This window comes from Balaenoptera borealis (genome assembly GCF_965194805.1).
Source record: "Balaenoptera borealis genome assembly, chromosome: 4".
Taxonomy (NCBI): Eukaryota; Metazoa; Chordata; class Mammalia; order Artiodactyla; family Balaenopteridae; genus Balaenoptera; species Balaenoptera borealis.
The window spans coordinates 98,541,213-98,564,265 of record NC_138861.1 but is presented as its reverse complement, the minus strand read 5'-3'; the positions used below and the strand labels follow the sequence as shown (position 1 = coordinate 98,564,265).

General features: G+C 44.3%; 1 protein-coding gene across 2 annotated transcripts in view; it reads left to right on the top strand.

The window, feature by feature from the left end:
• The first annotated feature begins 2,521 nt into the window (after positions 1–2,521).
• The window catches only part of SLC34A2 (solute carrier family 34 member 2), a 63,219-nt gene continuing 42,687 nt past the window's right edge, over positions 2,522–23,053 (top strand). The window contains exon 1 of one of the 2 annotated variants that reach the window (XM_082389261.1): positions 2,522–3,040. The gene's annotated coding sequence lies outside the window, so the exon portion shown is untranslated. Of the gene's footprint in view, positions 3,237–23,053 lie in introns of both variants that reach the window. The other variant, XM_082389260.1, reaches the window with a different exon arrangement.

The window sequence follows — 23,053 nt, the reverse complement described above, 5'->3', positions numbered from 1 at the left end:
TGTCGGAGTGAAAAATCTCAAGGTTTACAGCTGGAGGGGTAGGCAGGGACTAGATCAGGAAGTCCCATAAATCATAAAAAGAGGTTTGGACTTTATCTTGGGGTCAAGGGGAAGCCACTAAAAATTAGGCAGAGCAACAAATGGCTTGATTTGTGTTTTAAAAGCATCACTTCGGCTGCCGGGTAAGATGGGATCAGAGGCGGACAGGAGGTTGGCGAGCAGCAGTTGTGTGATGGGGCAGGAGTGATGGCAGTCTGCTTTAGGGAGTGGAGAGATGAGAATTATCCAGGCAGAATGCATTGAGTCTAGAGGTGGAGTGAATGGATTTTGGGTGAGAGAGAAAGCGAGGTGAGCCCTGGGCAGATGGTTTAGGAAGCTTACAGTTGGCGACAACATTCAGTGAAGCAGGAAACTCTGGAGGCAGAGCAGGCTCGGGGTAAAGATGCAGTGTTTCTGGTCAGCCATGAGCTGTGCTGAATTTGGGCGGCCCTTGGGCCATCGAAACAGAAATGCCCAACAGGCAGCTGGTGGCTGTGCTGGGCGCTCAGGAGAGACCTGAGCCAGGGGACATAGAGGTGACAGTTGAAGCCATGGGAGTGGTGAGGTCACTGGAAGATTGTGTAAAGGGAGAGGGGGACAGACTGAGTTATTTCACATTTTGCAACAGCCTTGGCCACAGTCAATTAGTTATTGTTCTGATGGAGGCCTGCACAGCCCCACCCTCACACGTGGGATGCTACCTAAATCATAAACTGACTTTTCAGACTTGTTAAATCCTTTGACTAACACACATAAGAGCTACCATTTACCGGACAACAAAACATGTATGAGGCACGCTGGTGTTTGTTAGCTGTGTGGCTTCAGGGAAATCACTTAGCCTCTCTGGTTCTCAGTTTCCTAACCTTTAAAATGAAGCTAAAAGCATTTACTTCGTAGGGTTGTTGTGAATGAGTTACTATATGTAGGCTCTTTGGACAGTCAATGGAACATCCTAAGCACTTATCTAAAAGTTATTCTTATAGTACTTTATTATTGTTGCTATTTTATTCTTCCAATTTCTCTGCACAGTAGGAATCAGTAACAGCATTTTCAGGATGAGGAAACAGAGGCTCAGAGAAGTAAAACAACTTGTCCAGGAGCTACCCTAACCTATAAGGACTCTTGGTCATAGGAAATGGAAATCCACGCCAGCTCACTGAAGTGGGGTGTAGACCCGATGTCTCACGGAACCCAAGCACATGTTTTAACTGCAAATATCAATCAGGACTTCTTACTTGTAAACAAGAGAATGCAGCTCTGGTTTTGCAAAAATGAAAGGAAATTTAAAGGAAGAGTGACGGGGGCACACAGAGCTTACGGCTGACTGCAGTTGGGGCAAAGCCCAAGGCTGCCTGAAAAAACAGAAGCAGGAGGCCCAGCAGGGATAGCCAGAGCAGGCAACCACCATCCGGTCCACTGGGGTGAACGGTCCCTGTCAGCCACTTGCCACTGTGTTTGTTCAGCTCAGGACATACGACCGTACATGGCGGTCCCTGGGGAGGGAAGAAGGATCTGGCTCCTCAACCAACACAGTGAGGCAGTGCCTGGAATGACCTGTCCCTGCAAGGTGACACAGTGGAGAGAGGCCACTCCTCCAAAGGAAACAGGGGCATAATTTGGAAGACGATGGGCGCTGGAGAGTGAAAACACAAAAACCTGTTCTTTAAGCATGAACTGACCAGAGACAGGATTGCCCACGGGACTGTCTCCAACTCCCATTTTCAGCCCTCTTTATATTTCTGCTTCGTTCATTTCTCGCTTTCCCTGAAAACTGACTTTCTCTGCATCCTAGGTAGAAAATGGCTGTCCACAGCCTCAGGATTTCTTGACTGGTCCAGCCACAGCTGGACTGAATCTCTTAGCAGGAAGGGCCTAAGATTGAAAACAATTTCAATTTTCCAGGCAAGGAACTGATTGGTCCAGCTCAAGTCAGTTGTCTACTTTGCTCCAATCAGTTGAGGCCAGAGGGGCGGAGACAGTCTGAACACTACCAGTGTGGATTTGGGGAGGGAGCGCTTTGCAGGACAGGCTCGGGGACTTTCCCTAGGATATGGGTCCCAGTCTGTGGAATTTGTAAGTCCCTGCCTGTATTAAACTACCTTCAATAGTAGTGCAATGCTTTGACGTCTCCAGGCCCACCTTGGGGGGCTGGTCTAGCCTGGGGTCACACCCAGTACCGACAGTCTTCAGACACCCTCGCAGCTCAGCAGGACAGAGATGGCAAGACACTTGTCCTGTGAGGCCAGAGGCAGAAGTGACTGCCTCATTGGTTGAGGCAGCCCTGGAGATGTCGGAGGAAGGTGGAGGGAGGGGACCCTCCGGAGGGGACCCTTCCTCCACCTTCCTCCGACATGTGCAGAATTTGGGACTGTGTGTTCTGTGGGAAGACGTACAAAAGGAGTGAAGGCCCTGTTCCCTGCGTTGGGGAGCCGTGCCCCGGAACACAGCCAGGTAGCTAGGACTCCAGCTCTTGGGGTCCGAGACGGTGAATCCAGGGAGGGAGGAGACAGTCAGAGGAGAAGCCCAGAATGAGGTGTGAGAACCCAGGAGAGGACTGAGGGACATCAGCCCAACTCTGCTACCACAGACTCAGAGGGTCAGGAATATGGGGCCTTACCCAGTGCCATGGGTTGGTAACAGAGCCCGGACCTGCCCTTAGGTCTCTGGATTCTTTGCCTGGGACACTCCTCACCTCATAACACCATCTCCTGTGTTTTATTTTAGAAAAATCCTTTATTCTGAGTTTCTCACCCAACCAAAAGGAAGGACGTGATCTTCCCTCAGAAGGGCTGTGGGTCTGGTGTCACCTTGGATTCTATAGTTAATCCCAAATGTGAGCTATTGGCTGCGGTGTTCCTTTTTCCCCTCCAGTGAACCGAGAGAGTGGTCAGGCCGGTTACAGCTCCTCTGCATTCTTCGGGAGCTGTCCTGTGAAGCTTGTGCTTGAGTCTGGATCATTTGGGGCCCTGAGGAAAACCTTCTAGGCCCAGTGTCGCTCCAGGTCTGTCTGTCTGAGAGTAACAGAAACTCATATATCCGGGGAATCTGGAATGCGGCCCAAGCGGTGAATTAACCCGAGAGAGGATGGCTCCCCTCGCCAGCCAGGGAAGACTGTTCTGGGGGACTCACCAGAGATTTTGCTGAAACTGAACTTGTTTAGGGGCTAATCCACTCTGGGACTCTCCTAAAGATAATTTGTAAGTCTTTCTTCGCTTTTTGAACTTTAATATTAGCATTGATTTTGGAATAGGTAGTAATGATATTCAGATGGCTCACAGTTCTGAAGTGCAAAAGGGTAGGCAGTACCATGTTTCCCTTTTCCCCAGGCAGCCAGCTCCATCATGTAGAAGCAGCCAGCGGTAATGCGTAATTTGCATCCTCTAGGGGAGAACCTGTCTGATGAACACTAGTTGTTGTTGGTGTCAGGAATTTTCTGTAAGACAGTATGAGCTGGGGTTCATTCCTCCTGAATCCTAGCTGCTCTGGGCATCTCCCAGAGCTGCCCAGGAGCAGTGGGACAAAGATCAGCTCTGAGGGCAGGTGTGGAATCCCTAATCTGTCTCTCGCTCCTTGTGGGATCTCATCCAAGTCCTGGTCTTGCACTGACTGACCCCGTCTAAAAGATCTGGGAGCAATAAAAGAACCTCCTTTACAAGTGGGTTGGGAGGTTGAGAGGGTGACATGACGTCACATGCGTCTACAGGACATTCTCAGGCACGTGTGTTACACAAATAATTCTTTTTTTTTTTTCCTTAAACTTGAGTTTAAACTTTATTCCTTTTTCTTTTTTTTTTTAAGTTAACCATTTAATTTATTTATTTATTTTTGGCTGCGTTGAGTCTTTGTTGCTGTGCGTGGGCTTTTTCTAGTCTCAGCGAGCGGGGACTACTCTTCGTTGCAGTGCGCGGTTTTCTCATTGCGGTGGCGTCTCTTGTTGCGGAGCATGGGCTCTAGGCGCGCGGGCTTCAGTCGCTGTGGCACGTGGGCTCAGTAGTTGTGGCTCGCGGGCTCTAGAGCACAGCCTCAGTAGTTGTGGCACACGGGCTTAGTTGCTCCACAGTGTGTGGGATCTTCCCGGACCAGGGATCGAACCCATGTCCCCTGCATTGGCAGGCGGATTCTTAACCACTGCACCACCAGGGAAGTCCCCGCAAATAATTCTTGATATTACCTGTTCATGGTCTGGCTTCCCCACTAGAACCGGGCCCCTGCAGGGCAAGGCTGTGTCTGTCACCAGCACCACTGGATGCACTGTCCCCGGCACAGAGGTTGGCCCGTGGCAGACACTCAATAAATCACCATCACCACTAATATTTTGAAGCACTTGCTAGGTGCCAGGCACTGTAACAAGCTCACTGCAGATGAGCTCACAATTGCCGCTCTCTGAGGTAGTTGCTGCTCCATTGCTGCTGTGTAGATGAGGACGTGGAGACTCAGAGGGGTTGCCCCCAGCTACAGAGCAGCCACTCCAGGATTACATTTCTGGCAGTCCAGGGCTGACCAACTCTTCCCGACTTTCCCAGGACCATCCTGGTTTTAAAATGGAAAGATCCACCTCCCAAAAAAGCAGAAGGTCCAGGCCAGGGTGAAATGAGTGAGATACTCACCTTGGGCACAAAATTTAAGGCGGGGGCCGAACACTCATTAATCAAGAGAAATAATATTTTAATGCAGCATTTTAAAAATAATCAAAATTAATGTAAAAAATTCAAGATGAACAAAATAACACAATTTAAATAAAGAAAGGATCAGTGTCAGTGAGGGTCACTACTCCCCTGCTGAGGGAAAAGCATGAACTGCTCCAGGCGGGTCAATGGAGAGAGGGAGGCCAGCCCCTTGTCCCCCTCCCACCAGTTGGGACCCGGGACCTGTCCTTCTGGTCTTACTTCGCTTTGGGCAAGTGGGCGGGAAATGTCTAGGAGAAGTAGGAGTAGCTGCTGCAAAGCAGAAGGAATGGCTGGGCTTAGAGGAATTCCAAGAAGTGGTATTCCCTCCAAGAGAAGTGCAGGCTAGCAAGGGGAAGGCTGAGGGAGGGAAGCTGTAACAGGAGACAAGAGAGTGTTTTCTCTTAGCCTCAGCGGGAGAGAGGACCATCTCTGTTGAGAAATGCTTCAAGAAGCCCACTTGCTGTACAGGCTGCAGACCCAGAGCATCACTGACAGCTGGAGTCAGAGAAAAGGGAAAGCTGTTGTCTAACAGAGGAAAGAGCGCTGAATTGGAGCTGGGCTGGAGGATCCTGGAGGGGAGAGGGGAGACAGAGAAGGATGCTACTGTGGTAACTTGATGTGACCCCTCCCTATGGCCTCCCATCTTCATCTTGAATTATATTGGCAACCATCACAAATTGTTGGGGGTGAGGTCTGTCACAAGACTGCCGAAGCCAGGGTATGTGCAGCCCCCAGTCCCACTTCTGGATTTCGTTAACGTCGCATCTGCAGGAAATGGATGCATTCTCTCTTTCTCGGAAGGTTGGCTCATCTGTGACTGTTAGCCAGCAATTAAGCAATTCCAGAGTGATTTTGCTATTGACTGGATGCCTATTTTTGTATCCACTTTAGTTCTCTGTAGATATGGGATATCAGTAGTTCTCTCCCAAGTTATTATAGTGGTTTTGCCACTTGGTAGAGATTTATGGAGCTCATTTTGGGGCTCTCAGAAAGTCAAACTCTTGATTTTATCCCTGAACCTGTTTCTCTCTCATCCACCCTATCCCAGTAAATGGCACCACCATCTACCCAGCTGTTCAAGCTAATTCCTGGCAGTCTCTGTAGATTTCTTTCTTTTCCTTCCATCCCATCCATCAGCGAGTCAGGTGGTCTTGCCTCCAAGCATGGTGGCCTAGGATGACCAACCACCCAGGCCAGGGATTTTTCCATTTTAGCACTTAAAGGTCCCATGTTCTGGGAAACCCCTTAGTCCGAGGCCAACTGGAGCAGTCGGTCACCCTAATCTGCTATGGCCACTCTAGTCCAGTTTGCACTACTGCATACTCTCCTAGCTGGCCTCCCTGCTTTGCTCTGGACCCACAGCCATGCTCCATACAACGGCAGAGTAAGCTTTTAGACAACTGACCCGGGATTTGACACCCTCCAATGCACTTGAACCCACAGGCAGCCCTCAGCACATTCTCTCAAGGCCTTGTATGATGGGCTGTGGCCTCACTCTCGCCTCTCTGGTACAGCACTTCCTCAGTCACCAAACTGGGACTACCACCTCATTATGACAAGTCCCCTCACCCCACGCACATCTGCCCTCACTGTGTCCTCTTCCCAGGATGCTGTCCCCAGATCTCCACATGAGGCCTGCTTCTTATCATTCAGGTCTTGGTGCAAATGTCACCATCTCAGAAAGGACTCTGCTACCACCCAGATCTATAGTGGCCTCCCCCCAAAATTGTCACGCTTTATCCCATAACTCTGTTATATTCTCCTTATGTATGTGTCACTACTAAAGCAATTGTATGTGTTTTTTTGTTTGCTTGTTTTTTTATAAATTTATTTATTTATTTATTTTTGGCTGCGTTGGGTCTTTGTTGCTGCACACAGGCTTTCTCTAGTTGCGGCGAGTGGGGACTACTCTTCGTTGCGGTGTGCAGGCTTCTCATTGTGGTGGCTTCTCTTGTTGCGGAGCACGGGCCTAGGTGTGTGGGCTTCAGTAGTTGTAGCATGCGGGCTCAGTAGTTGTGGCTCGCGGGCTTAGTTGCTCCGCGGCATGTGGGATCTTCCCGGACCAGGGCTCGAACCCGCGTCCCCTGCCTTAGCAGGCGGGTTCTTAACCACTGCACCACCAGGGAAGCCCAATTGTATGTGTTTTTGTTTATTTATTGCCTTTCACCTCCTCTCTGCTCCCCTCAAGATGTAAACTCCTTAATAGCAGGAACTTTCTTTCCCTCATTCTCCCCAACATGTAGAACAGTGCCTGGCACGCAGTCGGTGCTTAATAAATGAGTGGAAGCAGGGCCTCCCTTCACAGGTTTCAAATCTGCAGAGGGAATGGTTTCCATCCTCCAGGAGCTTTGAATATTTAAGGGCTGGAGGACACAGTAGCAGAAGGAGGACATGTGATTAAGTATTATCTGAGTCGTTCAAAGGAAAAGAGCGTCCCCGAGTAGGCTGAGTCCTGAAGGAAAATGCGATTTCCAGAGGCAAAGTTAAGGACACTCCAAGGGCATTCCCCACATGTGGAAGATGGAGGCGGGAACAGCTGCACACAGGAGTCTGCCCTTGGCTTGACTTTCAGAGTTTGCATAAAGTCACCAAATGCCTGGGTGATTAAATCTCTACTGGAGTAGCAGGGAGCCACAGAAAGCTCTAGAGCAATATACCTGAGAACTATTTTGGGGAAAGTCACTGGGGATGGCAGGGAGAATTATCGGTCTGCTGCAATACTGATGCTCCTGTGAGGACTGGGAGAAAGGAAAACGCAGGGAACACTCAGAGGGAAGAATCACTAGGGTTTTGGGGCAGTTTGGATCTTTGTGGCAAAGGGGAAATAAATAGCCAACCAATTACCTAATTCTATTGATTCGCAATAGAATCAATTGGAATTGATCAATAGATCAGGCAGCTGCAGAAATCGATAGGCTAGGGAAAGCCAATAGAGAGACCAATAGAATTAGGTAAGTGGTTGGATTTTTTGGTAAAGAAGAGGGCCCCTGAAAGGTGACAGCGTCTGGGTTGCAGGGTAGAGAGGGATCTCTGTGGGAGGGACTGGTTTGGGAGGGTCTCTGATAAAATGGTTTTGCAGACTGTTGCATATGGGGTGCTGGTGGGATGTCCAGGTAATGCTCCAGGGCAGCTTTAGGACCCATGGGGCTGGGAAAAGAGATGTACAAGTCACTCCTTCCACAGGAAGAGATTCTTAAACTTTTGGGGTCAAGGACCCTGTGGATATGAAAAAAGATTGGATCCAGTCCCTAGAAAAATGCACAGATCCACATACTCTGGAAAAACTTGCATTCAAGTTCAACTCAGTTGTCAAATGAGTGTTTTTTGTTTGTTTATCTTTTGTGTGCCCTGGAGATTGGTTTTTGTGTGTGGAAAGGATTATTCTGAAAAGATTTCAGTCTTTATTTTTATTTTATTTATTTATTTTTAATAAATTTATTCATTTATTTTTGGCTGCATTGAGTCTTCGTTGCTGCACGTGGGCTTTCTCTAGTTGCGGCGAGCGGGGGCTACTCTTTGTTGTGGTACATGGGCTTCTCGCTGTCGTGGCTTCTCTTGTTGCGGAGCATGGGCTCTAGGGCGTGTGGGCTTCCGTAGTGGCACACGGGCTCAGTAGTTGTGGCTCACAGGCTCTAGAATGCAGGCTCAGTAGTTGTGGTGCACGGGCTTAGTTGCTCCGTGGCATGTGGTATCTTCCCGGACCGGGGATCGAACCCGTGTCCCCTGCATTGGCGGGCAGATTCTCAACCACTGCATCACCAGGGAAGCCCGATTTCAGTTTTTAAAATCTCATTTTAAATTTGTTCAAGTTTCAAATTTTGAAAACTCTTCTTTTTGCTCATCTTAAATTCAGTTTATAAATATCTTTTTACTATTTATAAATCTACCAAAGTTTAAGCAACTAATTTTAAAATCACTTTATTTACATTTTAAACTTCATTTATACTTTCAGTATGTTTGGTTTCTTTAAGTTATTGCAATTGTCAAATATAACAAACCTTCCAAGATATTTACCTCATTTTTATAAATCTAACAAATTAAACCTTAAAGTGATGGATTTTAAGTACTCTTAAGTGTTCCAATATGATTTACAAACTGAACAAAATTTCAGTTTTAGGGACTTCCTTGGTGGCACAGTGGATAAATTCTGCACTCCCAATGCAAGGGGCCCGGATTTGATCCCTGGTCAGGGAATTAGATCCCACATGCCTGCCACAACTAAGAATTCGAATGCCACAACTAAGGAGCCCACGTGCTGCAACTAAGGAGCCCACCTGCTTCAACTGAGACCAGGTGCAACCAAAATAAATAAATAAATATTTTTAAAAATTATTTTTAAAAAAATTCAATTTAAATTCACAAGTCTAAATCAATTATGCAATTACCTATTTTAAATGAAAATCTCTGGGTTAACCTATTGTAAATACTAATATGCTAAATTGTATGTAACACTTCAAGATATTAAAAGAACAGATACGTACAGATTATTTCTAAATTTATCACAAAAATGTTGCTATTCTAGGTTTGATTTACTTTGCAGCTCTTCTTAATTCTAAACCTCTCCCAGGGTTAATTTTGTTTACCCATCAAGGGAAAAAAATTCATGTTACTCCAGTCCTGAGCTTTTTTTCATAGTCATTATCTTAAGGTCTCCAACAATCTAGAAGGAGTAATCCCAAGAATCTGTGTCTCCACCCATGTTGCTACATTTTAAGATTACATTTTTTTAAAAATCAGATTTGATTTCCTGAACTTCAGTTTTTTGTTCTCAGGATGCTTAAATATCTTTTCTGTTTAACCACGAAGAAGACCTTGAACTTGATGGAATTCTTTCTTCTTTTATGTGGTCCACTCTGGTGGCACCCCACAGCTCACAGGTAGTACCAGAATGTCGGGTGGGATCCTCCAAGGCTCTGCTGAGTCCACAACAATCTTGGGCCACTCCCGTGACAGCAGCAAGGCTGTTAAGAGGCCCACGGACCCCAACTTATGACCCCCAAGTGGGATTAACATTGAATTTAGAGAAAGAAGAGAAGAGAACTTGTTCAAAGGGGGTGAACGAGTCTTGGGGGGCAGGGGTCAACCATCAGAGGCAACACAAATTGAGCCAGAACAGTGCAATGTCATAGAAGCCACAGCCTCAAGAAAGGAGCATTTATCAGAAATGTCAATACAACTAGAAAGGCTGAGATGGATGAGGACTTAAGAACAGAAATCGCTTGGATTATCAGAGCTTGGTTTCCAAAACTGATCATTAGCTGCAGCTTCTCTGGTCCCGGGCACAAAGGTCAGCAGCCTTGCAGGAGGGTGTTTGGATATATTAGAATGCCTGGGTCCCCCATACTATATTATAGTCCAAGAGGCAGCCTGTATGTTTCCACACAGGCTCCATATTGTCATGTCAGGCATTTCAAATTTCTGTCAAACTCCCTTAATCTGTTATCCTGGGTTCTGGAAGAAGAAATCGATCGTTTGACCTTCCTTCAGGTTACTTTCCTATGTCTCTCTTTTTTTTAAAATAAATTTATTTATTTATTTACTTATTTTTGGCTGCATTGGGTCTTCGTTGCCGCGCATGGGCTTTCTCTAGTTGCGGCGAGCGGGGGCTACTCTTCATTGCGGTGTGCGGGCTTCTCATTGCAGTGGCTTCTCTTGTTGCCGAGCGCGGTCTCTAGGCACTCGGGCTTCAGTAGTTGCAGCATGTGGGCTCAGTAGTTGTGGCTCGCGGGCTCTAGAGTGCAGGCTCAGTAGTTGTGGCACATGGGCTTTGTTGCTCCGGGGCACGTAGGATCTTCCTGGACCAGGGATCGAACCCGTGTCCCCTGCATTGTCAGGCAGATTCTTAACCACTACACCACCAGGGAAGTCCCTCCTATGTCTCTTGAAGAGAGCAATTAATTAATCTTTACACTATGAGCCTCCTAAACAGGAGTAGAGACCAGTGCCACATAGTAGACGGAACAGAGAATTAGGGCATAAATTGCAGAGTGGCAGTCTCCATTCATTTTGAAGAAAACAGAAACACTCTAGCTTGGGATTTGTCAACCTTGGCACTAATGACATTTGTGGCTGGATCATTCTTCGTGCGGGGCTGTGCAGTGCAGGCTGTTTAGCAGCAAACCTAGACTCTACCCACTCCATGCCAGTAACATCCCCTCTTCCAGCTGTGTTTAGGCGGGGAGCTGGCATGAGTGGGGCTGTTGAACCCTGAGGTGGGAGCCGGGTGGAGTAGATTTAGAGAGGCTGAAGGCTAGGCTACATCTTGGCTTACCTGTGTAATGCCTAATATCTTCCTCTTTCTCAGGCGGCAGCAGTTTCCAGCTCTTTCCAATTGCATCCTTCCCTTTATGAAGACAGCTGTGGGGTCCCAGGGACCTAGAACCACAGTGTGCTTGGTTTCCTTAAGTCCTGGGTGAACAGAGCTGGTCTCTGGGTCGGTGGAGGAGGGTGGGGTGTCAGGGGACCCCATGCTTGGCAGATAGTGATGAAGGAAGTCAGAGTGATCCATCAAGGAGGAAGTAGAGCAAAGGGGAGAGTCCCTGTGCCTAGAATAACAGTGGTGTTCTCGTCTGTCACTGAGCCTCTCACTGGGGGACACCTGTTCAAGAGTTTGTGTCCCATTGGAGCAGTAGTTAATCTGGGTTTGAATTCTGATTGGACCAGAAACTAACTTTGTAACTTTGGGCAAAATATGGAAGCCTCTCTGAGCCCAAGCTCTTCATCTGTAAGATGGAGATTAAATGACTGGACTGCTTAGGTTATGAAAGTTAAATGATGAGTCTTGTGGTTTGTCACAAAGTTTAGAGAAGAAAAGCAATAGGTTTTGGTATCCTGGGTTCCTCTGCTTTGCCATTACTAGCTGTGTGATTTTAGGTACTCTGCAAAATGTGGATGGGATCAAGTTTATAAGTCAATTATGAAGATTAAATGAGATAAATCCAAACCCTGGGCCATCACATGTTACTCCACTCTTGGCAAATACGGTGATTTCAAGAGCCTCGGGGATATTCTATTTACTCAGCAGATGCTCCAGCTCCACCTCCCCCAGGCAAAGTGTGGGCAGGGCCTTGTGTGAATTGGAGCCTTGGGGATGCCCCTGGCATTGCCTCCAGAATTACACGACCTCCTTACCTCCTTCCCCCACCCCACTTGCTCTTGGAGATTTAGGATAGGAGGGGAGGGTAGTCCTCCTTAGGGTGTTCAGGGCCACCCCATCCTTAGGGAAGCACTCACAAGACCCTATTAACGCGGGAGAGAACCACCTAGTTCCCCATACACAACTCTCTTTTTGCAAGATGCAGGACAGTCTGGAGAGGGAGGAGGAGCTCTCAGCAAGACTGGGAAGAGGCATCTGCAAGTTGTGGCCTCAACAACTTCAAAGAAAATTTAATGACAAAGAAAAACACTCACAACATAATAAAGAGAAAAATAAGAAAATCAAAGCTTCTGTAGAGCGTGATAACTGTTCTACTAACATCTCTGTAGGCCATCTCATTTCCATGCCAATGGTGCCCAAGTAACCACATTTACATTTGTTTAATGAGGAAGGTCTCAAAGATCTTAAAGATCCCAACTCTAACATTCTCTGAGTTTTAAAGTTTAGCCCCTGCCCCTCCCTTGGTAGCCTGTTGAAGGATTCTGGTTTTGTCAGCACAGTGGCATTTTTTGTTAGATTAGCTTTGTTTTGCATGTAAGCTTTCTTTGCATGAATATTTTAGGGCAGGGCAAGCTCTAGCCATTGCGCCTGTAGCCCCACTACTCCCTATCATCCTGCAGCGGCCACTCCTACATTGACCTGCTTGGAATGGAGCCATTTGAATATCATTCCTTTCAATAAAATTCATCAGATTCCTACTGGGTATTAGGAATTTACTAGACCCAGTGAACAAGATAAACCCTCCCTCATGGAACTTATGGTCTATAGACAATGGAAAAAGTAAAAAATATACAACAATGTTATGTGGTGATGAGCATGAAGAAAAGGAAAACAAGACAAAATAATGGGTTAAATAGCCCCCAAGTGGTCAGGGAAGGTTTTTCAGAGGAGATAATATTTGAGCAGAGATCTGAGTGAAGCAAGGAAGCAAGTTGTACAATACCCGTGCCATGCAGGCAGAGAGATCAGCAAGGTCAGTGGCCCTGGGATAGGAACATATCCAAGTTTACAAAACAGCAGGAGGGCTGATGTGGCTGGAGTGAAGGAAATGAGGTTAGACCAGCCATATGTGGAGGGCCTGGGAAGACTTTATTATTTATTTATTTATTTTTTAACATCTTTATTAGAGTATAATTGCTTTACAATGGTGTGTCAGTTTCTGCTTTATAACAAAGTGAATCAGTTATACATATACATATGTCCCCATATCTCTTCCCTCTTGCATCTCCCTCCCTCCCACCCTCCCTATCCCACCCCTCTAGGTGGTCACAAAGCACCGAGCTGATCTCCCTGTGCTATGCAGCTGCTTCCCACTAGCTATCTATTTTACATTTGCTAGTGTATATATGTCCATGCCACTCTCTCACTTTGTCCCAGCTTAACCTTCCCCCTCCCCGTATCCTCAAGTCCATTCTCTAGTAGGTCTGCATCTTTATTCCCATCTTGCCCCTAGGTTCTTCTGACCTTTTTTTTTTTTCTTAGATTCCATGTATATGTGTTAGCATACGGTGTTTGTTTTTCTCTTTCTGACTTACTTCACTTTGGGTGACAGTCTCTAGGTCCATCCACCTCACTACAAATAACTGAGTTTCGTTCCTTTTTATGGCTGAGTAATATTCCATTGTATATATGTGCCACATCTTCCTTATCCATTCATCTGTTGATGGACACTTAGGTTGTTTTCATGTCCTGGCTATTGTAAATAGAGCTGCAATGAACATTTTGGTACGTGACTCTTTTTGAATTATGGTTTTCTCAGGGTATATGCCCAGTAGTGGAATTGCTGGGTCGTATGGTAGTTCTATTTTTAGTTTTTTAAGGAACCTCCATACTGTTCTCCATAGTGGCTGTATCAATTTACATTCCCACCCACAGTGCAAGAGGGTTCCCTTTCCTCCACACCCTCTCCAGAATTTATTGTTTGTAGATTTTTTTGATGATGGCCATTCTGACCGGTATGAGATGATATCTCATTGTAGTTTTGATTTGCATTTCTCTAATGATTAATGATGTTGAGCATTCTTTCATGTGTCTGTTGGCAATCTGTATATCTTCTTTGGAGAAATGTCTATTTAGGTCTTCTGCCCATTTTTGGATTGGGTTGTTCGTTTTTTTGTTATTGAGCTGCATGAGCTGCTTGTAAATCTTGGAGATTAATCCTTTGTCAGTTGCTTCATTTGCAAATATTTTCTCCCATTCTGAGGGTTGTCTTTTGGTCTTGTTTATGGTTTCCTTTGCTGTGCAAAAGCTTTTCAGTTTCATTAGGTCCCATTTGTTTATTTTTGTTTTTATTTCCATTTCTCTAGGAGGTGGGTCAAAAAGGATCTTGTTTCGTTTTATGACATAGAGTGCTCTGCCTATGTTTTCCTCTAACAGTTTGATAGTGTCTGGCCTTACACTTAGGTCTTTAATCCATTTTGAGTTTATTTTTGTGCATGGTGTCAGGGAGTGTTCTAATTTCATTCTTTTACATGTATCTGTCCAATTTTCCCAGCACCACTTATTGAAGAGGCTGTCTTTTCTCCATTGTATATGCTTGCCTCCTTTATCAAAGATAAGGTGACCATATGTGCATGGGTTTATCTCTGGGCTTTCTATCCTGTTCCATTGATCTATATTTCTGTTTTTATGCCAGTACCATACTGTCTTGATTACTGTAGCTTTGTAGTATAGTATAAAGTCAGTGAGTCTGATTCTTCCAGCTCCTTTTTTCTTTCTCAAGATTGCTTTGGCTATTTGGGGTCTTTTGTGTTTCCATACAAATTGTGAAATTTTTTGTTCTAGTTCTGCAAAAAATGCCAGTGGTAGTTTGATAAGGATTGCATTGAATCTGTAGATTGCTTTGGGTAGTAGAGTCATTTTCACAATGTTGATTCTTCCAATCCAAGAACATGGTATATCTTTCCATCTATTTGTATCATCTTTAATTTCTTTCATCAGTGTCTTATAATTTTCTGCATGCAGGTCTTTTGTCTCCTTAGGTAGGTTTATTCCTAGATATTTTATTCTTTTTGTTGCAGTGGTAAATGGGGGTGTTTTCTTAATTTCACTTTCAGATTTTTCATCATTAGTGTATAAGAATGCAAGAGATTTCTGTGCATCAATTTTGTATCCTGCTACTTTACCAAATTCATTGATTAGCTCTAGTAGTTTTCTGGTAGCATCTTTAGGATTCTCTATGTATAGTATCATGTCATCTGCAAACAGTACAGCTTTACCTCTTCTTTCCAATTTGGATTCCTTTTATTTCTTTTTCTTCTCTGATTGCTGTGACTAAAACTTCCAAAACTATGTTGAATAATAGTGGTGAGAGTGGGCAACCTTGTCTTGTTCCTGATCTTAGTGGAAATGATTCCAGTTTTTCACCATTGAGGACGATGTTGGCTATGGGTTTGTCATATATGGCCTTTATTATGTTGAGGAAAGTTCCCTCTATGCCTACTTTCTGGAGGGTTTTTATCATAAATGGGTGTTGAATTTTGTCAAAAGCTATTTCTGCATCTATTGAGATGATCATATGGTTTTTCTCCTTCAATCTGTTAATATGGTGTATCATGTTGATTGATTTGCATATATTGAAGAATCCTTGCATTCCTGGGATAAACCCCGCTTGATCATAATGTATGATCCTTTTAATGTGCTGTTGGATTCTGTTTGCTAGTATTTTGTTAAGGATTTTTGCATCTATGTTCATCAGTGATATTGGCCTGTAGTTTTCTTTCTTTCTGGGAAGACTTTAGATTGTGTTGTAAGTGGGATGGGGAGACACGGGAAGGCTCGAGTAGGAAAGGACATGATCTAGTTCATGTCAAATATTTCTTTGGCTGCTATATTGGAGAATAGACTGTAGAGGGATTGGAGCAGACCCAGAAAGCCCATTAAGACACTAGAAATAATCCAGTGAGAGAAGAAGATGGGCAGGCTAGCATGGTAACAGAGATGGTGAGAAGTGATTACTTGGAGGTTTTTTGTTTTTTTTTTTAATATATTGTGCTGTATGAGTTCTTTATATATTTTGGATATTATCCCCCTTATTGGACATGTCATTTGCCAATATCTTCTCCCATTCAGTGGATTGCCTTTTCATTTTATTGATGGTTTCCTTGCTGTGCAAAAAGCTTTTTAGTTTGATGTAGTCCAGTTTGTTTATTTTTGCTTTTGTTGCCCTTGCCTGAGGAGACAGATCCAAAAAGATACAGCTAAGACCAGTGTCAAAGAGCTTACTGCCTATGTTGTCTTCTAAAGTTCTTATGGTTTCAGGTTTTAACATTTAAGTCTTTAATCCATTTTGAGTTTCTTTTTGTGTATGGTGTAAGAAGGTGGTCTAATTTCATTCTTTACATGTGACTGTCTAGTTTTCCCAGCATCATTTATTGAAGAGACTGTTTTTTTCCCCATTGTATATTCTTGGCTCCTTTGTCATAGATTAATTGACCATATAAGTGTAGGTTTACTTCTGGGTTCTCTATTCTGTTCCATTGATCTATGTGTCTATTTTTACGCCAGTACTATGATGTTTTGATTACTGTAACTTTGTAATATAGTTTGGAATCAGGGGGTGTAATGGTTCCAGCTTTGTTATTCTTTTTCAAGATTGCTTTTGCTATTTGGGGTCTTTTGTGGTTACATACAAATTTTAGAATTATTTGATCTAGTTCTCTGGAAAATGCCATGGGTATTTTTATAGAGATTACTTTGAATCTGTAGATTATTTTGGGTAGTATAAACATTTTAACATGAGTATGGACTATCTTTTCATTTATTTGTGTTGTCTTCAATTTCTTTCATCAATGTCTTACAGTTTTAAGAGTACAGGTCTTTTACTCCTTGGTTAAATTTATTCCTAGGTATTTTATTCTTTTTGATGCAATTGTAAATGCTATTGTTTTCTTAATTTCTCTTTCTGATAGTTTATTATTTCTTAATTGTTTTCTTAATTTCTCTTTCTGATAGTTTATTATCTGTGTATAGAAATGCAACATATTTCTGTATATTAATTTTAATTTAATTTAATTTTATTTTGGAGTATAGTTGATTAACAATGTTGTGTTAGTTTCAGATGTACAGCAAGGTGTGTATATTAATTTTGTATCCTGCAACTTTACTGAATTCACTTATTAGGTCTAATAGTTTTTTGGTGGAGTCTTTAGGGTTTTCTATATATAGTATCATATCATCTGCTAATAGTGATAGTTTTGCTTCTTCCCTTCCAATTTGAATGTATTTTATTTATTTTTCTTGTTTGATTGCTGTAGCTAGGACTTCCAATACTATGTTGCATAAAAGTGGTGAGCTGGGCATCCTTGTATTGTTCCTGATCTCAGAAGAAAAGCTTCCAACTTTTCACCATTGAGTATGATGTTACCTGTGGGTTTGTCATAAATGGCCTTTATTATGTTGAGGTGTGTTCCCTCTATACTGACTTTATTGAAAGTTTTCATCATCAGTGGATGTTGAACTTTGTCAAATGCTTTTTCTGCATATGTTGAGATGATAATATGATTTTTATCCTTTGTTTTGTTAATGTGATGTATCATGTTGATTTGTGAATATTGAATCATCCTTACACCCCTGGAATAAATCCCATGTGATCATGGTGTATAATCCTTTTAATGTGTTGTTGAATTCAGTTTGCTAATATTTTGTTGAGGATTTTTGCATCTATTTTTATCAGGGATATTGGCATGCAATTTTCTTTCTTTTTCTTTTTTTTTTTTTTTTTGTGGTGCCTGTCTAATTTTGGTATCAGGGTAATGCTGCCCTCATAGAATGAGTTTGGAAACATTCCTTCCTCTTCAGTTTTTAAAAATAATTTGGGAAAGATAGGTATTACATCGTTTTAAATTTTATTCTCTAAAGTTTTTGATCTGAGCAATTGAGTGACCCATTACTGAGATGAGGAAGTCTGGGGGAGTCAGGAGTGGAGTTTAGGTCAGGTCAAGTTTGAAAGCCTTGCGAGATATGCCTATAATGGGGACTGTTGAGAGGCAGTTGGAAATTTATGTCTGAAGCTCAGGTAGGTCCAGGGGGGAGATAATGTATCTGGGAGTTGTCAGCATAGAGATGGCATTTAAAGGCATTTAATGACAAGGGCATGACCCATGACCTAACAGTGGTCCTGACCAGCATTTTTAAAAAAAGAAAATAGATAATAAAAAATTTCACAGTTTGTTGTACATAGTAAGGTTGGTCATTGTTTTGTGAAATATTTTATTTCAGTTGTGTTTGTGTACATGCACAAACTGGGTCAGGATATAAAATGTATTTCTTACTGTGAGTCATGGTCAAAAGTTTGAAGGTCATTGATCTACGGGCTGAGTGGAAGAGAACTGAGGACTGATCCCTGGGACACTTTGACATGTAAAGGTCAGGAAAGGACTCCAACAAGCAACTCACGAGAAGGAATGACTGGTGATGTAGGAGGAACATTAAGAAAGAAGCTAAGCAATCAAACATTCGAGTCAGAGACAGGGATCATGTGTCTCAAAAATGCTATCACAAGGTTAAGATGACCAAGCACTAAACATGGGATTAGCAACATGGAAGGTGATGGTGATCTTTTTTTTTTTTTAAATAAATTTATTTATTTATTTATTTATTTTTGGCTGCGTTGGGTCTTCGTTGCTGCACGCGGGCTTTCTCTAGTTGTGGTGAGTGGGGGCTCCTCTTTGTTGTGGTGCGCGGCTTTCTCATTGCGGTGGCTTCTCTTGTTGCGGAGCACGGGCTCTAGGTGCGCGGGCTTCAGTAGTTGCGGCACGTGGACTCAGTAGTTGTGGCTTGCGGGCTCAAGAGCACAGGCTCAGTAGTTGTGACGCACGGGGCTTAGTTGCTCCGCGGCATGTGGGATCTTCCCGGACCAGGGATTGAACCCGTGTCCCCTGCATTGGCAGGCGGATTCTTAACCACTGTGCCACCAGGGAAGCCCAGTGATGGTGATCTTGATAAAGCTCTTTTAGTGGCATACTGGGGGCCAAAGCCTCGTTAGAATGGGTTCAAGAGAGAATGGGATGGAAGAAAGAAGTAAAGACAGAATGTGGATGACTCAAGGAGTTTTGCTAAAAGAAGAGCAAGAGAAATGGGACGGTAGCTAAGAGGGGGATGCGAGGTCAAGGAGGAGGATGGTTTCGAAAGATGGCAGAAAACCCAGCAAGTTGTATGCCAATGGGAAAAATCCCCACTGAGGAAAGAACTAAATGAGGCAGGTGGGGGTTGGCACACTTTCAGGAAAGTTGTCCTGGAGCAGGTGACGGGGGAGAGGATCTAGTAAAGGGTTGTCTGGGATAGGAGCCAGGAGAGCTCAGCCATGGACAAAGAGGGAGTGCAGAGTATATGGGTACAGATTCAGGGAGATGAGTTAATCTGGTGGAGGCACGGGAAGGTCTGCTCTGAGGGCTTCCATTTTCTCATCAAGATTAAAAACAGTATCATCAGCTGAGGGTGAGGTAGGGGATTAGGGATCCCCGCTCACTTGCTCAACAGAAAATGAGAAAGCCCTCCGGTGGTCTGCAGCCTGCCACTGGAACGCTGCCCACCTTCCTCCCCGACCTGTGGCTGAACGCTTGGATGTCCATGTGATGGCTTTAGCTCTGGTCTCACTTGGGGCTTAGTATCTGCTTTCCTACTAAAATCTCTCCCTAGGGCCCTGAATCTGCCACTTACACTCATCCGTGGTAAATAGTGAGGTCACCAAAAAGGGTGATTGTGGTTACAAACAGAATGAAGCCAGATCTGTGGAATGAGCCTGGCATGCCGGAGGTTTGTGGACCTCCAACACAGGTCCTAGTCCTGCCTCACTTTTTTGTATGAATTGGGAAAAGGTGCCCTCAATCTCGTGGCACACAGCGCAAGGCAAAAAACAAAAACAAACAAACAAACAAAAAACCCTCTGTGTGTAGGAAAATAAAAAAACTGGAAGGAAATGTACCCAAACTGTCATAGTGACTATTCATTGACAGTAACTTCCCTCCTTTTTTTGAAATTTCACAATTTTCACGCAACCGTAGGTTCCTTTTGTAATAGAAATCTTCAATAAATGTGTGTGTTTCTTTTCTTCTTTTTTTCTGAATGTGAGGACTGATTCAGGTTTTCAAACTGCAACTTGGAAATCACAGGGGTTTCACAGAGCTCCCTCCCAAATGCACCCCTGTCCCCCTCTACCCCCCAGGTTATTAGGGCTGGAAGGGAAATCGGGAGGAGGAAAGAGCATGGGAGGCTGGGGGATCAGATCATGCAGTTCTGCTTTTACCTCTTTTATCTGTTTGCACAGAAAAAAAAAAATCACTGGAATGGTTGATTTCTAAGGTTTGTTCCAACTTAAACATTCTGTGCTTCTGTGTTAGCTGTAAATTGTTGAGATGATGGCAGCACTGCAATTTTATCTGAACAAAGGTTTCCATGGAGTTATACACAGGATGGTGCCTTAAATTCCTGGGAGAGAGGAAAGTGCTTTGACAGGTTCCCTGTGAGAGGACTCAGTAGGTACCACAGTGCATGGATCAGAAGGGGTTACTTTGGAAGTTTCTGGAAAGAATTGAAATTTGGCTGGATTACCATTAAGGGCAGGGACTACGTGACTTGTGCAGTGACCCCAAATTAGAAGAGGCTCACTTCCTGAAACAAGATGAGACTAGATTTTGTTTGATCCACTGTGGCTGCCTACAGTTTTTTCTGAGTTACATTCAAGGGTCCCACCTCCAGCAGATCAGAAAGGATGAAATAACAGCCAACAGTAGCAGTTAAAAACGGCAAACCTCCTTGCCCTTTCTCAGGGGTTATAAAGCCTCTAGCAAGGGAGGGAAAATATCTCAATTTTACTGAGTTCCTATAAGGACAAAGAGGCTTTATTATTCCTGGTAACTAGCAGCTGTTCCTAGGATAAAATCCTCTGGGATTGCCCAGTGCAAACATGGACACATCACAGGGGCAAGGAGCCCCTCCTCACCTTCTGCATTCTGTGATGGGAGAGAGCCAGAGGGGCAACCACTAATCGTCATCATCAGTGGGAAGGCACTGGTGTTTTGGAGAGTCAGGGCAGGAATGTGATGTCTGCGATCAGGTGGGCTCTTGGGGGCCTTCCTTCCTGAGATGAGCCAGGTTCTGATAAAAGGGGAACTGGCACAGAGACAGGCCATGATATTGATGGCATAGGGCTGTCCTCTCTGTCATTCATTCATTCCACAAATGTCAATTTAGTTCTACTCTGAGCCAGGCACCCCTCCAGGTTTGGGGGGCACAGCAATGAGTAAGAGAAAAATATCTGCCTTCGTGCAGTGTATATTCTATTGTCATTAAGAACTTAAGTTCTAGAAAGAACTAAACAGTGACTCCAGGCAGAGGTAGTGAGCTAGCCTGCAGCTAGTATGCTGCATTTGGCCTGAGGTGTATTTTGTTTGGCTCCTCCAGTTGAGTTTTTGGAGGTTTTTGCTTTTTTTAAAATTTGAGCCAACCTCAAAAATTCTGAAATTTTAGCTAAAGGTCTTAGTTTCTGGTTTCTGAGACGTGAGAGACGTAGCAACACTGGTCCTCACTCCCAATAGCAACAATGAGCTGAAGCTGGGTAGTGGCTGCTGCTTTTAGGAGGAAATAAGTGGGTCAGTTCGTTATTCTGAGACCTTCTGTTACATCTGAGCTTTTTCACTGAAGACTCACCTGGCCGTGGCACTGGCTATTGGCCAGAGTTTTGGTTCGGGAGTTGTTGCACTTCTATGGAAACTATACCCTGAGCCCCGCTTTCTCATGTCTGCTTTGATTTTATTACTATTCAACAAATATTCACTGAGAACCAGATCCTATTCTAGGCACCAGGGACACAAAGACTAGTAAGGCACAGTGTTTGCCCATCCCTGGGAGAGCTTTCCAGAGGAGGTGACAAGGGGAGAAAAGAGATGAGGCTGGAGGTGTAGGCAGAGCCATGGAGGTTCTGCTACAGCAGACTTTGGGTTCTATCTTACAAGCTAGCAATTCTCCAAGTTACGTGCATACCAGAATCACCTGTATGACTGTTGAGCCACATCTCCAGACTTTCCCATCAGAAAATCTGGGGTGGGGCTGAGAAGCTGCATTGCTGAAAAGGTCCCAGTGCTTCGGATGCTGCTAGTCTGGGAACCACACTTTAAGAACTACTGTTTAACTGATGAGGAGCTATTGTGAGTTCTCTGGTCTCTCCTGCCAGCTGGCCTGAATCTTGCTTTAATACCTTGGAAAGTATGAAACATCCTTGGCTGTTGGAGATGTGTCTGGTCCTGCTGTTAGACTGCTGCCCTGTGATTTAAATTCAAGTTAACCCAGTGCATGGAGCAGCCTTTCTCTTTAGAAACCACTGGCTCAGAGATTTGTGCTGCCAGAAAACCAGGTACGGATAGGCCTCCTTGCTATGGTTTTGGAACAGGACAGAGGCCAACTCTGAGCTGGGTTGGGGCAAAGAAAAAAAAAGAAAAGAAGAGAAAAGGAAGAAGGAGAAGGAGAAGAAGGAGGAGGAGGAGAAGAAGGAGGAGAAGGAGAAGAAGAAGGGGAAGAAGGGAAAGAGAAAGAAAGAAAGGAAGGAAGGAAGAAGGAAAATAAATCTAAGGTTAGAGAAAGAACATGTTAATTTCACAGAAAACCTCCAAGCTAGAATCTTACCAGGTGGAAGGCAATGCAGGTATCAGTAAACTTTTGGGGTCCTGGAGAGAATGGAAATGTCTGTACTTGAACATGAGCGTGAGTCCCTCCTTGAGTTTTGTACTTTAAGTGCTTCATGCTTCCCCCTGTGCCAGGCCCTGGACAGAAGCATAATCTTTGGAGTTAGACAAACTGGATTTTTCTCCTCTAGTGCATGAACAATTAATAATTGAGTCACTGTGAGTATGAAATGAGATAATGCATGAGGACTAGATTTGGGGCTTGGAACAAAGAGGCTCCCCACCCAGAACTAAAGATAAGAACCACAATGGAGTCCTACTGTGTGCCAAGCTTTATATTTGGCACTGTACATGCATCAGTTAAATTAGTCTTCACGACAATCCACTGCTGTAAGCTCTATGAGCGCAGGGACTAGGCCTTCATATACAGCCTGACACATAGTAGGTGCTCCATAAAGGCTTCTTGACTGGCTGCTGTGGGAGGGTCCCAGTCTCTCTGTTGGCCAGAGAGAAGTGTCAGAGGAGACCTCAAATTCCAGAGGAAAATAAAATGCAGAATAATTTGTCCCCCT